The following is a 14,660-nucleotide window of genomic DNA, read 5'->3' as shown; positions in this document are numbered from 1 at the left end:
AAGTAATATTTTCCAATCTAGACAAATTATCAGCAACAGGATTATCAGCACCTTTCCTATCTACAATATGTAAATCAAATTCTTGCAAAAGAAGCACCCATCTAATAAGCCTAGGCTTAGCATCTTTATTTTCCATAAGGTACCTAATCGCAACATGATCAGTATGAATTGTAACTTTTGAATCAACAATATAGGGTCTAAACTTATCACATGCAAAAACTACGGCTAATAACTCTTTCTCAGTTGTAGCATAATTTCTTTGAGCAGCGTCTAGAGTTTTACTAGCATAATGAATAACATTCAATTTTTTATCTACTCGCTGTCCAAGGACAGCACCCACAGCAAAATCACTAGCATCACACATAATTTCAAAAGGTAAATTCCAATCAGGAGGTTCAACTATAGGAGCAGTTGTTAAGGCTTTCTTTAGAGTTTCAAAAGCTTCCTTACAATTATCATCAAAAACGAAAGGTACATCTTTTTGAAGAAGATTAGTAAGAGGCTTTGAAATTTTAGAGAAATCTTTAATAAACCTCCTATAAAAACCAGCATGACCAAGAATACTACGAATACCTTTAACGTCCCTAGGATAGGGCATCTTCTCAATTGTTTCAACTTTAGCTCTATCAACTTCAATACCTCTCTCAGAAATTTTATGTACCAATACAATTCCTTCATTAACCATAAAGTGGCATTTCTCCGAATTAAGAACAAGGTTAGTTTCTTCACATCTCTGCAAAACTTTATCAAGGTTTCGCAAGCAATTATCAAAAGAATTCCCATAGACAGAAAAATCATCCATGAATACCTCAACAATCTTTTCACAAAAGCCATGAAAAATAGCAGACATGCATCTTTGAAAAGTAGCAGGAGCATTACATAAACCAAAAGGCATACGCCTATAAGCGTAAGTTCCATAGGGACAAGTGAAAGTGGTTTTCTCTTGATCTTTAGCTCTAACAGCAATTTGTGAAAACCCAGAATATCCATCAAGAAAACAGAAATGAGTATTTTTAGACAACCTTTCTAACATTTGATCAATAAAAGGTAAAGGGTAATGATCTTTCTTAGTAACCTTATTAACTTTTTGAAAATCGATGCACATTCTATACCCTACAACTACTCTTTGAGGAATAATCTCATCATTATCATTAGGCACAATAGTTATTCCTCCTTTCTTAGGAACACAATGCACAGGACTAACCCATCTACTATCAGCAATAGGATATATAATTCCTGCTTCAAGAAGTTTTAATACCTCATTTCTTACCACATCCTTCATCTTGGGAATTAGACGACGCTGATGTTCGACAACAGGTTTTGCACCATCTTCTATATTAATGGCATGTTGGCAAATAGCGGGAGAAATCCCCTTCAAATCATCAAGAGTGTAGCCAATAGCTCCTCGGTGTTTCTTCAATATTTCCAATAACCTTTCTTCCTTGATATCTGAAAGCTTAGCACTAATAATAACAGGATATGTTTTCTTATCATCAATATAAGCATACTTTAGATCATCAGGTAATGGTTTCAAATCAAATACAGGATCTTCCTTTGGTGGTGGTGTTACGCCTAAATCTTCAACCGGTAAGTCATGTTTAAGAATAGGTTGACGAAGGAAAATTTCATCAAGTTCATCCCTTTCTTCCCTAAAAACTTCACTCTCACTATTCTCCAAATGCTGCTGCAAAGGATTACTAGGAGCAAGAGCAATAGATGCACACTGTTCAACTCTAAAATCATCATTAGGCAAATCAGCTTTATAAGGAGTTTTGGCAAATTTATAGAAGTTAAACTCATAAGATTCACCAGCAAATTTGGTAACAATTTTCTCTTTCTTGCAATCTATAATAGCTCCACATGTATTTAGAAAAGGTCTACCAAAAATAATAGGACAAGACTTACTAGAAGCAGAACCAAGTACCAAAAAGTCAGCAGGATATTTAATCTTACCACATAGAACTTCAACATCTCGAACAATACCAATGGGAGAGATAGTTTCTCTATTAGCTAGCCGAATAACCACATCAATATCTTCAAGTTCACAAGAACCAATTTCATGCATAATTTCCGTGTAGAGCTCATAAGGAATGGCACTAATACTTGCACCAATATCGCATAAACCATAATAGCAATGATCACCAATGCGAACAGAGAGCACAGGAACACTGGCTTTCCTAGGCTTATTAGGATGCGAAACAATATTAGAAGCATCTTCACAAAAAATAATATGACCATCTTCCACATTTTCAGCCACAAGATCTTTAACTATTGCAACAGCAGGTTCAACTTTTATTTGTTCTTCAGGTTCTATGGGTTTCTTTGCACTTTTATTAACTACACTAGTTATAACAGAATACTCCTTCATTTTAGCAGGGAAAGGAGTTTTTCAATATAAGCTTCAGGAAGAACATGATCAACAATTTTAATTTCAATACATTTGCCTTTAGGCGAATCAACTTTATCTTTATATGGTTCATGATACTTATCAAAATTCTTCCTAGGCAATTCAAAATGAGAGGCAAAGGCTTTATAAATATTTGCAACAACTTGAGAGTCAAGACCATATGTAGCACTTATATTACGATATTCATCAGTATCCATAAAAGTTTCAATGCATTCATAATTATAATTTATACCTGACACTCTACCTTTGTCATTCTCCCATCCTTCAGTATTTTCTTGGATTCGATCAAGAAGGTCCCATTTAAACTCTTCTTTATTGCGCGTGAATGATCCAGAACAAGCAGTATCCAGCAAGGTTTTATCTTGAAAAGACAGTCTTGCATAGAGATTATCAATAATAATAGTACCAGGAAGCTCATGAATGGGGCATTTGAGCATTAAAGACTTCAATCTCCCCCACGCTTGGGCAATACTCTCTCCATCATGAGGCCAGAAATTATATATTCGGTTGCGGTCTTTGTGAATTTCACTTGGAGGATAAAATTTAGAGTAAAATAGAGGCACAATATCCTTCCAATCAAGAGAACGCCCATCCTTCAGCAGTTTATACCAATGCGCCGCTTTACCAGATAGCGACATAACAAATAATTTATTCCTAACTTCATCCATTGAAATACCTGCACATTTGAATAACCTGCATAATTCATGTAAAAACAGTAAATGATCTCCAGGATGAACAGTTCCATCCCCTTCATAGCGGTTATCCACAACACGTTCAATAATTTTCATAGGTATTTTATATGGTATTACTTCCTCACCTGGCGCCTCATCCACTACCGTTGCAGTAGTAGTAGATTTCCCAAATAGAAATTCAAGGGAGGATCTCTCCACAATGACTTATAGCAGCAAGCATAAACAAAATCAGCACGTACAGTAAAAGTTTCCTTACCAATTCCACTTACCAATAGCGCTTCACTCCCCGGCAACGGCGCCAGAAAATAGTCTTGATGACCCACAAGTATAGGGGGTGTATCGTAGTACTTTCGATAAATAAGAGTGTCGAACCCAACGAGGAGCGGAAGGTGTTGACAAGCGGTTTCGATGAAGGATTCACTTGTAAATGCTCACGGACAAGTATTCGGGGGTTTTGATATAGCAGATAAATAAAGTACAAGTAAATAAAATGCGAGAGAAATAATTGCAGCGAGTGGCCCAATCCTTTTTAGCACAAAGGACAAGCCGGTTTGTTTACTTATAATGACCAAACGTTCTTGAGGACACACGGGGATTTTAGTCTAGTGCTTTCGCTTCATACGACTGATTAATCTTCATTGTTTTGATAAGTGTTGTGTGGGTGAACCTATGCTAATGCACCGCCCTTCCTAGAACTAATACATACTTGTGATTATACCCCTTGCAAGCATCCGCAAATACAAGAAAGTAATTAAGATAAATCTAACCACAGCCTTAAACTCTGAGATCCTGCTATCCCTCCTGCACCGATATACTAACGAGGGTTTAGGTTTCTGTCACTCCGGCAACCCCACAATTAGCAAACGAATACAAGATGTACTCCCCTAGGCCCATAAAGGTGAAGTATCATGTAGTCGACGTTCACATGACACCACTAGAAGAGTAACACCACAACTTAAATATCATAACATTGAATACTACTCAACAATAATTCACTACTAACATTTAGACTTCACCCATGTCCTCAAGAACTAAACGAACTACTCACGAGACATCATATGGAACATGATCAGAGGTGATATGATGATGAATAACAATCTAAACATAAACCTTGGCTCAATGGTTTCACTCAATAGCATCAATAACAAGTAGTAATCAACACCGGGAGAGTTTCCCCTATCAAACAATCAAGATCCAACCCAAATCATTACAGCGGTGACGAGATGCAGCGGTGGAGATGGTGGTGTAGATGGTGGAGATGATGATGATGATGATGGAGATGATGTCCAGCTCGATGACGATGGCGATGGCGTCGATTTCCCCCTCCTGGAGGGAATTTCCCCGGCGGTTTCCTGCCCGCCGGAGAGCTCTTTTCTCTCTGGTGTTTCTCCGCCCTGCAGAGGCGGCTCTGTCAATTCTCCGTAACTCCCTGGGGCTTAGGTTTTCGAGGCGAAGAAGTACGCGAAGGAGAGGCGGCCAGAGGGGGCTGTGGGCCCCCTCCCCACATGGCGCCGCGGCCAGGCCTGGGCCCGCGCCGGCCTATGGGGGGGCCCATGGTGGCCCCTCTCGGCTCCTCCTTTTGGCTCCCTTCGTCTTCTAGAAAAATAGGATTTTTCGTATAACTTCTGTCAATTGTTGATCTTCAGAAATATGGTGTCCTGACGGTGCTTTTTCCAGCAGAATACTGACTCCGGTGAATAATTCTCCAATGATCATGAAATATGCAAAATAGGTGAAATAACATAAGTATCATCTCTAAATATGAAATATATCAATGAATAATAGCAAATTATGATATAAAATAGTGATGCAAAATGGACGTATCATGCCCTAATCCCCACATTGCTGTTCCTCACACCTGTGGCATGCATCATGTGCTTAACCCGGCGGATCAGCATTGGACTCAGCAGGATCAAGCCATTCTTTCTGGTTTTGTCTCTTCGATGACGGAAGGCGTTCTTGGCATGATCATGTTCTGCGGCACGTCTCGCGAGGCTTGGGAGACTCTCGGTGGAGCCTTTGCCATTCGACAGGAGATGGCTGAATTGAAGAAGGGAACCAAGACCATTAATGTCTACTTCCATCAGATGAAGGCGCTCTCGGATTCCCTTACCAGCATTGGCGAGCCTCTGCGCGATGCGGAGTTTGTCTCATACATACTCGCTGGACTTGATGAAGAGTATGATGCTCTCTATGAGGTGGAGACCAATCGCACCGCCCCCATAACGATTCACGACTTGTTCTCGCAACTTCAGAGCATAGAATAGCGCAAATTGGCTTAGTGTCGCTCCGGCAGTTCCTCGCATTACCCTGCTGCACATGTGGCTACACCTCCTGCACCTGTCGCCGCCTATGGAGCTGGTCGAGGTGGACCCCAGCCCCCTGCGCCATCCTTCTCTTCAGGGAAGTCACCACAGCCATCCACCACGCCTAAGTCAACTGGCGGGCGTGCACCTATCGTTTGCTAGCTATGTGGGGTTCCTCGTCATACATCTTCCAGATACTACAAGCGGTTCAACCGCGACTTTCTAGGTATTGGTAATAATGGGAGTAACATGAAGAAGCAACTTGCTATGGTGATGTCTGCCTCTCATGGCTCTCAGGGCGCATCTCAGTCTGTAGACCCGGCGTGGTATGCGGATTCCGGCGCCACACACCATATTACTCATGATCTGGACAAGCTCACCACCCGCAAGGCTTACCACGACACCGATCAGGTCCATACAGCTAATGGAGCAAGTATGCATATTCATAATGTTGGTCAAGCTGTTTTATCCACTCCGTCTTCTAGGTATCTAGCTATCAATAATGTCCTTCATGTTCCCAAAGCCACCCGTAATTTGTTGTCTATGAGTAAACTTTCCAATGACAATAATGTCTTTATTGAACTTCATCCTCATGATCTTTTTGTAAAGGACCTGGACATGAGAGCACCCATTCTTAGAGGTCGATGCAGTGGAGGTCTCTATGAGATTAAAGCGCATGTCATCAAGCAAGCCCTTTCCAGTGTCAAAGTGTCGCGTGATATATGGCATCATCGCCTAAGACATCCAGCTACAAGTTGTTCAACATGTTCTTCGTAGTTATGAGTTACCATCTACACATGAGTCCAATAAAATTGAGTCTGTTTGTGATGCCTGTCAGCAAGGGAAATCAGTTGCCCTTTTCCTTGTCTACTCGTGTAACAAAATTTTATTAGAGATCATTTATTCCGATGTATGGGGCCCTGCCCAAACTTCAGTTAGTGGACATCGTTTTTATGTGACTTTTGTTGATGCTTATAGTCGTTTCACTTGGCTCTATTTACTCAAACATAAATTTGATGTCTATGATGTGTTTCTCTGGTTTCAAAAACATGTTGAACGCCTCTTAAATCGTAAGATTATTCATGTGCAGACTGACTGGGTGGTGAGTATGAGAAACTCCATCCCTTCTTTCATAACTTGGGTGTCTCACACCGTGCTTCCTGTCGTCATACATACCAACAAAATGGCGCTACAGAGCGTAAGCACCATCACGTTGTTGAAACCGGTCTTACCTTACTTGCCCATGCATCTGTACCATTATGGCCTCATCTTCGACCATATAATAATCATAAGCTTGATTTTCGCTCGAAAAAGTGTGTGTTTCTAGGCTACAGTTCTCTTCACAAAGGATACAAATGTCTTCATGTTCCGTATAATCGTGCCTATATTTCTAGGGACGTTATTTTTGACGAGAATGTTTTTCCCTTTGTCAACATGCCAAATTCTCACACTTCACCACCTGTTTCGGAGTCATCCCTTCTCTCGGCTGACCAATTTATGGATATTGCACATGCTTCTCATTTTCTTGCTGACCATGGTGCAGGTGTCGAACGTGGACGTCGCTTGGAGGTATTAATTCCGCAATCCGTGTCGCAATCCTCGCCATTTTACGTGGATCATGGGCTGTAGCTGCATGGCTCCGCTCCGGGCTGCCTGCAGCCATGCAACATCTCTGCTCTGGGCTTTGTGCCCCCATGTAGTGCAGGAGCTGCACCTGCTCTCACCTCGAGCTACGTGCTGCCAGCCGAGCCACCTGAGCCGGCTCGAGCTCTGGCTCCTGCCCCAAGCTCACATGCAGCACCTGTGGTAGAAGATTCGCCTGCAGGGTCTCCTCCCGCCTACCACCTGTTGTTTCCTGCACGCGCGGATATCCCGATGTAGGTCCTATGATGCTGTCTCCTGCTCAGCAGCCTATACGCGCGGGTCCCGCCGAGCAGCATGCATGCACGGGGCTGGACGAGCAGCATGCACGCGCGGGGCTGGACGGTTCCCTGCCGCGTGCACATGCAGATGGGACTTCACACGTCAGTGCGTCGGCTGCACCAGCGGTGTCTCCTGCTATACAGACCGGCAATACAGCTGTTTCAGATGTTTCTTCAGCTGCAGCTGTTCCTCCTCCAGCAACTTCTTTACCTGCTGCTCCTCCAACCGGCCCTATGACTCGTCGACAACACGGAATACATCAGCCTAAACAATGCACTGATGGCACCGTTGCTTGGAACTGTGTTCTAGAAGCTCATACAACGTTGAAACATAGGCATGAACCTCGTGATTACGAAGAAGCTCTTAGCACTCCTCATTGGCGTGATGTTATGGAAGTTGAATTTTCTGCTCTTCAGGCTAATGGTACCTCCTGTCTCTGGGGTGAATTTGATTGATTCCTGATGGGTTTTTGATACATCTCCAACGTATCTATAATTTCTGGTGTTCCATGCTAGTTTTATGACAATACCTACATGTTTTGCTCACACTTTATAATGATTTTATGCATTTTCCGGAACTAACCTATTAACAAGATGCCGAGGTGACAGTTCCTGTTTTCTGCTGCTTTTGGTTCCAGAAAGGCTGTTCGGGCAATATTCTCGGAATTCGACGAAACAAAAGCCAAACATCTTATTTCACCGAGACGGACCAGAACACCAAAGGGAGCCGGAGAGGAGGCCCAGGGCCCCCACACCACACTGGGGCGCGGCCTAGAAGGGGGGCACGCCGCCCTATGTGGTGGGCCCCCCAGGCACCCCCTTGCGTCGCCTCTTCGCCTATATAATCTCTCGTGACGTGAAAACCCTACAACAATTGACGAAACTCCAGAAAGACTCTAGGGACGCCGCCGCCATCGCGAAACTCCGTTTCGGGGGACAAAAGTCTCTGTTCCGGCACGCCGCCGGGACGGGGAATTGCCCCCGGAATCCATCTCCATCGACACCACCGCCATCTTCATCGCCGCTGCTGTCTCCCATGATGAGGAGGGAGTAGTTCTCCCCGAGGCTGAGGGCTCTACCGGTAGCTATGTGGTTCATCTGTCTCTCCCATGGTGTGATCTTTATGTGATCATGAGCTTTGTATCACTATTAATCTATGTGCTACTCTAGTGATGTTATTAAAGTAGTCTATTCCTCCTCCATGATGTAATGTTGACAGTGTGTGCATCATGTAGTACTTGGCGTAGATTATGATTGTAATCTCTTGTAGATTATGAAGTTAACTATTACTATGATAGTATTGATGCGATCTATTCCCCCTTTCATAGCTATTGTTGACAGTGTGTATGCTATGTTAGTACTCGGTCTAAATTGCAACGATCTATTATGCACTCTAGAGGTTACTTTAATATGAACTTCGAATGTTGTGGAGCTTGTTTACTCCGGCTTGAGGGTGCTCTTGTAGCCCTACACAATGAATGGTGTTTGTTATCCAACAAGAGAGTGTTCGTAGCACAAGTGAGGAGAAGTTATTTATTTATCATGTGATCATTTTTGAGAGTGTCCACTAGTGAAAGTACGATCCCTAGGCCTTGTTTCTAAGCATTGAAACACCGTTTCCAACAAGTTCTGCTACATGTTTGCTTGCTGCCATTTTTATTTCAGATTGCAATTACTACTTATAATCATCCATATTACTTGTATTTTACTATCTCTTCGCCGAACTAGTGCACCTATACATCTGACAAGTGTATTAGGTGTGTTGGGGACACAAGAGACTTCTTGTATCTTAATTGCAGGGTTGCTTGAGAGGAATATCTTTGACCTCTACCTCCCTGAGTTCGATAAACCTTGGGTGATTCACTTAAAGGAAACTTGTTGCTGTTCTACAAACCTCTGCTCTTGGAGGCCCAACACTGTCTACAAGAATAGAAGCACACGTAGACATCAGTTTTCAAGGTGAAGTTGCATGCAGATGGTTCCATTGAGAGGTACAAGGCACGTCTGGTTGCTAAAGGGTACAAGCAACCCTATGGTCTGGACTATGATGAGACTTTCAGTCCTGTGGTTAAGCCAGCGTCTATTCGTTTGTTACTCGCTTTGGCTCTTTCTCGTCGATGGCATCTTCGTCAACGTGATATTCAAAATGCTTTTCTCACTGGTTTTCTGGATGAAGAGGTATATATGCGTCAGCCTCCTGTTTTTTTTGATTCTGATAAACCTAATCATTACTGTAAGCTGGTCAGGTCATTGTATGGACTGAAGCAGGCTCCTCGCACATGGCATGCTCGTCTCAGTTCTGTCCTTGGATCATTGGGATTTTCTCCGTCTGTGACTGATACCTCCTTATTTGTTCGACGCTCGGCTGTTACTGTGTACCTCCTGGTCTATGTTGATGATATCATTGTTCTCAGTTCCACAGCTTCTGGTATTCCCAAGTTGATCAGCCAGCTTCGCTCTGAATTCTATGTTAAAGATCTTGGTGTTCTGCATTACTTTCTGGGTATTGAGGTGTCGTCACCCTCATCTGGTAGTCTTCTTCTTCGTCAGCGCAAGTACGCCCTGGAGCTTCTTGCGCGTGCAGGCCTGTTGAAGTGTATTCTCGTGACTACACCTATGGCGTCCTCTGAGCGTCTTTGCAGCACTGATGGTAATCCACTGTCTCCTCAGGAGGCTACTCAGTATCGCAGCATTGTTGGCGGTCTTCAGTATCTCACTATGACACGCCCTGATTTGTCCTTTGTAGTCAACAAGGTGTGCCAATACCTTCACGAGCCTCGTACACCTCATTGGTCTACTGTCAAGCGTATTCTTCGCCATGTTTGTTACACAGTCGACAGTGGACTGCAACTTTCGTCTTCTCCCTCTAGACTGCTTTTAGCTTTTTCAGATGCAGACTTTGCTGACAGTATAGATGACCGGCAATCCACGGGGGGCTATTCCATCTTTTATGGAGGAAATCTCATCGCCTGGAGTGCTCGCAAGCAGTCTACTGTTTCTCGGTCTAGTACTGAGTCAGAATACAAGGCCCTGGCTAATGCCACAGCCGAGCTTGTTTGGGTACAATCATTACTAAAGGAGCTTGGTGTTTTCCAAGCTCGGCCTCTAGTGCTTTGGTGTGACAATATTGGTGCTACCTATTTGTCATCAAATCCAGTTTTTCATGCAAGGACAAAGAACATTGAAGTTGATTTTCACTTTGTCCGTGAGCGTGTGTCTCGGAAGCAACTGCAGATTCGGTTCATTTCTTCAAAGGATCAAGTTGATGATATTTTTACTAAGCCTCTCCCCTTACCGTTGTTTGAGCATTGTAAGCGGCAATCTCAATCTTTCCGTAGTTGAGATTGAAGGAGTGTGTTAGAGAATCTTGTATTCACCGTATACTATACGTATACGGATACACACATTGTATTTTGTACACTATATTAATGAAAGATCCTCACCCGACGGAGCACGTCGTGTCGGCCAAATCCTATTCTCTTCGATCGTTTCTCACATGGTACATGAGAGCAGGTAGGTACTGACTTAAGTCATACAAGTGGTTTAAAAAAATATGATGGTAAACTCACTTGTGAAGGGAGCTGGCCACTGGAAGCAATTTCTTCCAAGCTTTTAACAGAGAAGCTAGTTCAGGGAATACCAAAAATTGGGCCTTCGGAATTTTTTTGCAAAGATCTTGAGGGAATTCAAGATGTGTCCAAACAGATACAACCTGACTAGAGCTAGGAAAATCTACGTTGTTATAAATACATGGAGATGAGGAATCATAGTTTGGGCTGTTGCATGATTATGGACAAGAGTAAATGATCCAAATTTTTCTTGACGACAAATTCAATAAATGATCCAAGTTCTGGAGAACACAAGGAGCATCTTGCCACTGTATACTGGAGCTATGATGCTTGCAAGAGGGGTTCCTAGCTGGCTGCCGGCCTTTTATTTGTCTAGATGATTGCCACATCAAAACAAGATATAAAGGCCAGCTACTGAGTGCAGTTGGAGTGGATCCGAATGGTTGCATATATCCTATTTCTTTTGGTTTAGTTGAGGTTTAACGTACAAGCAGCGCTCAACATTAAAAATACAACTCCATGGACTATTATGAGTGATAAACGGAAGGTTACTTCTCTATTTTTTACTTGATGTTCTCAAATATCTGCATAAGTAAAATCAATAATAAATGATGTTCTCATTTCTAATCGCTATAGGGCCTAATAAATGTTATTCAAAAGTTGTTTCCTAAGACAGAACATAGGTTCTGTGTCCGGCATATGATTTAGAATTTTCAGAGAGTAGGCCATAGGGGAGAAACTTTGAAGAATGATGTTTTGGCTATTGCCAGGTCAACAAGTATCCCTAAATGGAAGAGAACTATGGATAAACTGCAGGTTGATTGTAATGAAGCATTTCAATGGATTAAGAAGTTGGATCCTAAAACTTGGGTGAAAGATTTTTTCTGTGAGTTTCCCAAGTGTGAGATGCTTTAACAATGACTTAGAGGTGTTCAATAGGTACATTACTTATGCATGTTTCATTCTTTTAAACAATCACTAGTCTTTGTATTCGTCAATTATGACCTTGTGTTTCATTGCTTTCAGCTACATTCTTGAAGCAAGAGAGATGGCTTTCCTATCTATGCTAGAAACAATCTTAACAAGATTTTGCAAAGGCAAGAAAGCAAGCAAAGAGAAGGCATGACCTGGACATGACGTATCTGTCCAAAGATAAAGAAAAAGTTGGAAAAGTTCTTTGAATGGAGTAACAATTGCATTGTGAAGCCAGCTGGGAACTATTTATTTGATGTACAAAGCCATGAATTAGAGAAGGACTGGAGTGTTGACTTCAAGAGTAGAACATGTGACTGCAAAAGATGGCAGTTAACTAGAATTCCATGCCACCATGCCATTGCTTGCTGTAGGAAAGATAACATCAACTATGATAATTTGGTCCACAACTGCTACACTGTAGAAACATAGAAAAGAGCATATGCCTACACTCTGGCACCACTTCGAGGTAGATTTTTCTGGGAGAAGATGAATGCAACTCGGGTGCATCCACCACTCTACACCAAGGTGATGGGAAGACCTAAGAGATGTAGAAGGAAAGCACACCTCAAGAAAAAGTGAAGAAAGGAATTACTTACTTCACTAAAGCAGGAACCATACACTGCTTTATTTGTGGTTAAAGTGGTCACAACAAAAAGGGGCAGCAAACATATCTTTTTAGTTAGCAGCAGCAAATGGAAGAAGGTGTAATTTGGGAAGATGAAGAAATAGACATTCCATCCATTCTAGAGGTCGCTCAAACTTAAGTAAACGATCGGTTGGAACTTTCCTTGTGAGTTTCCTTAGCCCACTTTTCTTCTTCTTTATCCTAGGGATATACTTTACTAGTTTGAAACTTGTCATAAAAAATGTATTTCCCGCCTATCTTTACTTTATTTTGAACCTTTGTTTATTCATAATCTTTCTATTCTGAATTCAGTTAACGGCGAGATTTAGTATCCTTTCTTGCATTTTCATAACTCGTGAAATGCCGAGTAGGTTCTAATGAAAATCCTTCCTATGATGCTTCTTACTTAATTTGCAATTTCTAACATTTTTTATTTCTATTACTACAACACATTTACCCATAGTCAGCTAGTCCTGATCTGGATCCTACAAACATACAAGACAACAAGGTCTACAGAATGCAGCAAGAGGTGCATCAAGGTCTTCTCAGTTTATTACTACTCTATTTGTTCCATATTAATTTATGTTTCTTTCCTCTTGATGATTTGTTTCTGTCATCTTATTGCAGCAAGACGAGCACATGCCAGCAAATAGAGTTCTAGGACCTTTGCCTGAGAATGAATTCATTGCATCTGCTAGAGACAGTATTTCACAATCTACAACAAGGGTCACACTGCATCAACAATAAGGAATTTGAGAGCAAGAGGAAGAGGCAGGGAAACTAGAGGAAGAGAAGCTACTGCAGCTGGAACAAGAATGCACCACAAGCAGATGATGTTTAGCTATTTCCATGTTCAACATGTAATCCTCTTTATTTTCATTGACTGAAACAAGTTATGAATTTTACATTCATGTCGTACACAATACGACCAAATCCTATTTTCATTGACTGAAACAAGTTATGGATTTTGTATTCATGTCGTACACAATAAGACCATATCCTCTTGTACTACTGGTCAAAGGAAACTCCTAGTGAACAAAGCCACACATGCATACAACACTATACAACTAGCAACTACACACATGAAAACCATTTATTTCTTATCCCTATTTCTCATATCATCTTTATGATTTGTCTTCAACATCTTATTCTCTGCCTTCACTTTCTCGACCTCAAGCTGCACTTTAGCTAGCTTTCTCGCAAGCTTCTCGACATCTTCTTCCTTGTAATTACTCTGGAATTGGTTCTGCAAATGAGCGCAACAAAAACGATGTTCCTCATACATATGTGCAATTTTATCTGAAACTGACTACCAAATGCAGAGAACCACAAACAGCTGGAAGTGATGCTAACCTCCGCAGCTGATTCCCGTCTTGAGCATGTCGCCGCCGGCCTCAGCTTCACCCCCGAGCAGTACACCTCGCCGGTCTGCGTCCAAACCTCGCCTTCCGCACATGAATTTCCGGCGAAGCCGACGGAGCCAACTGGGAGCCCGGATGTGAGTGTTGCCTTGCTGCGAGAAGACGACATACACTCGCCACAGCCTCCTCCTTCACCTAATACCGCCGCTGGCCTAGGCAAATGCCTCAAGCTCTCGAATTGGACCGCTGCCGCCGGGGAGCTCGCGGGCATAGGGTTAGGATTTGGGAAATTTCCGTAACTGCTAACTCAAGGGGAGAGCTAGATCCGAAAACCAAGATTACGTACCGCATGGTTTTTTTGCAAACATAAAAATGATCTGGCACGAGTCATCATCCTACGTGGCATGACAGGTGTCATGTCCGAACACGATTAGTACCTAACTGAAGCCAAAAACCAAGATTAGGTACCACTAATGCATGTTTTGCAACTTAAGGTACTAAATTGCACCCCAAAGACAAGTTAAGGTACTAATGGTGCATATAGCTCAATCACTTGCAAGGGGTATACACCAGTTAAGTCGGTAACCATCAATCTTAAGCACGTGGCAGCCCGTGGTCGACTGGTCGTCATGTTGGCGTAGGTAGTGGCGCAGTGTGGCGAAACTACCGTCGGGATGAGATTGCTCACTTGGACTCTCACGCGAGGGGCACACAACAGTCTGGCTAGTTACAATTGATCCTGAGCGCGTGGCAGCTGGTGGTCATCGTGGACTCGTGGTGGCGCAGGTAGTGTCGCTGCTGTC

The sequence above is a fragment of the Lolium rigidum genome, chromosome 1, assembly GCF_022539505.1.
Source record: "Lolium rigidum isolate FL_2022 chromosome 1, APGP_CSIRO_Lrig_0.1, whole genome shotgun sequence".
Classification (NCBI taxonomy): domain Eukaryota; kingdom Viridiplantae; phylum Streptophyta; class Magnoliopsida; order Poales; family Poaceae; genus Lolium; species Lolium rigidum.
This window is presented reverse-complemented; position numbering follows the sequence as displayed.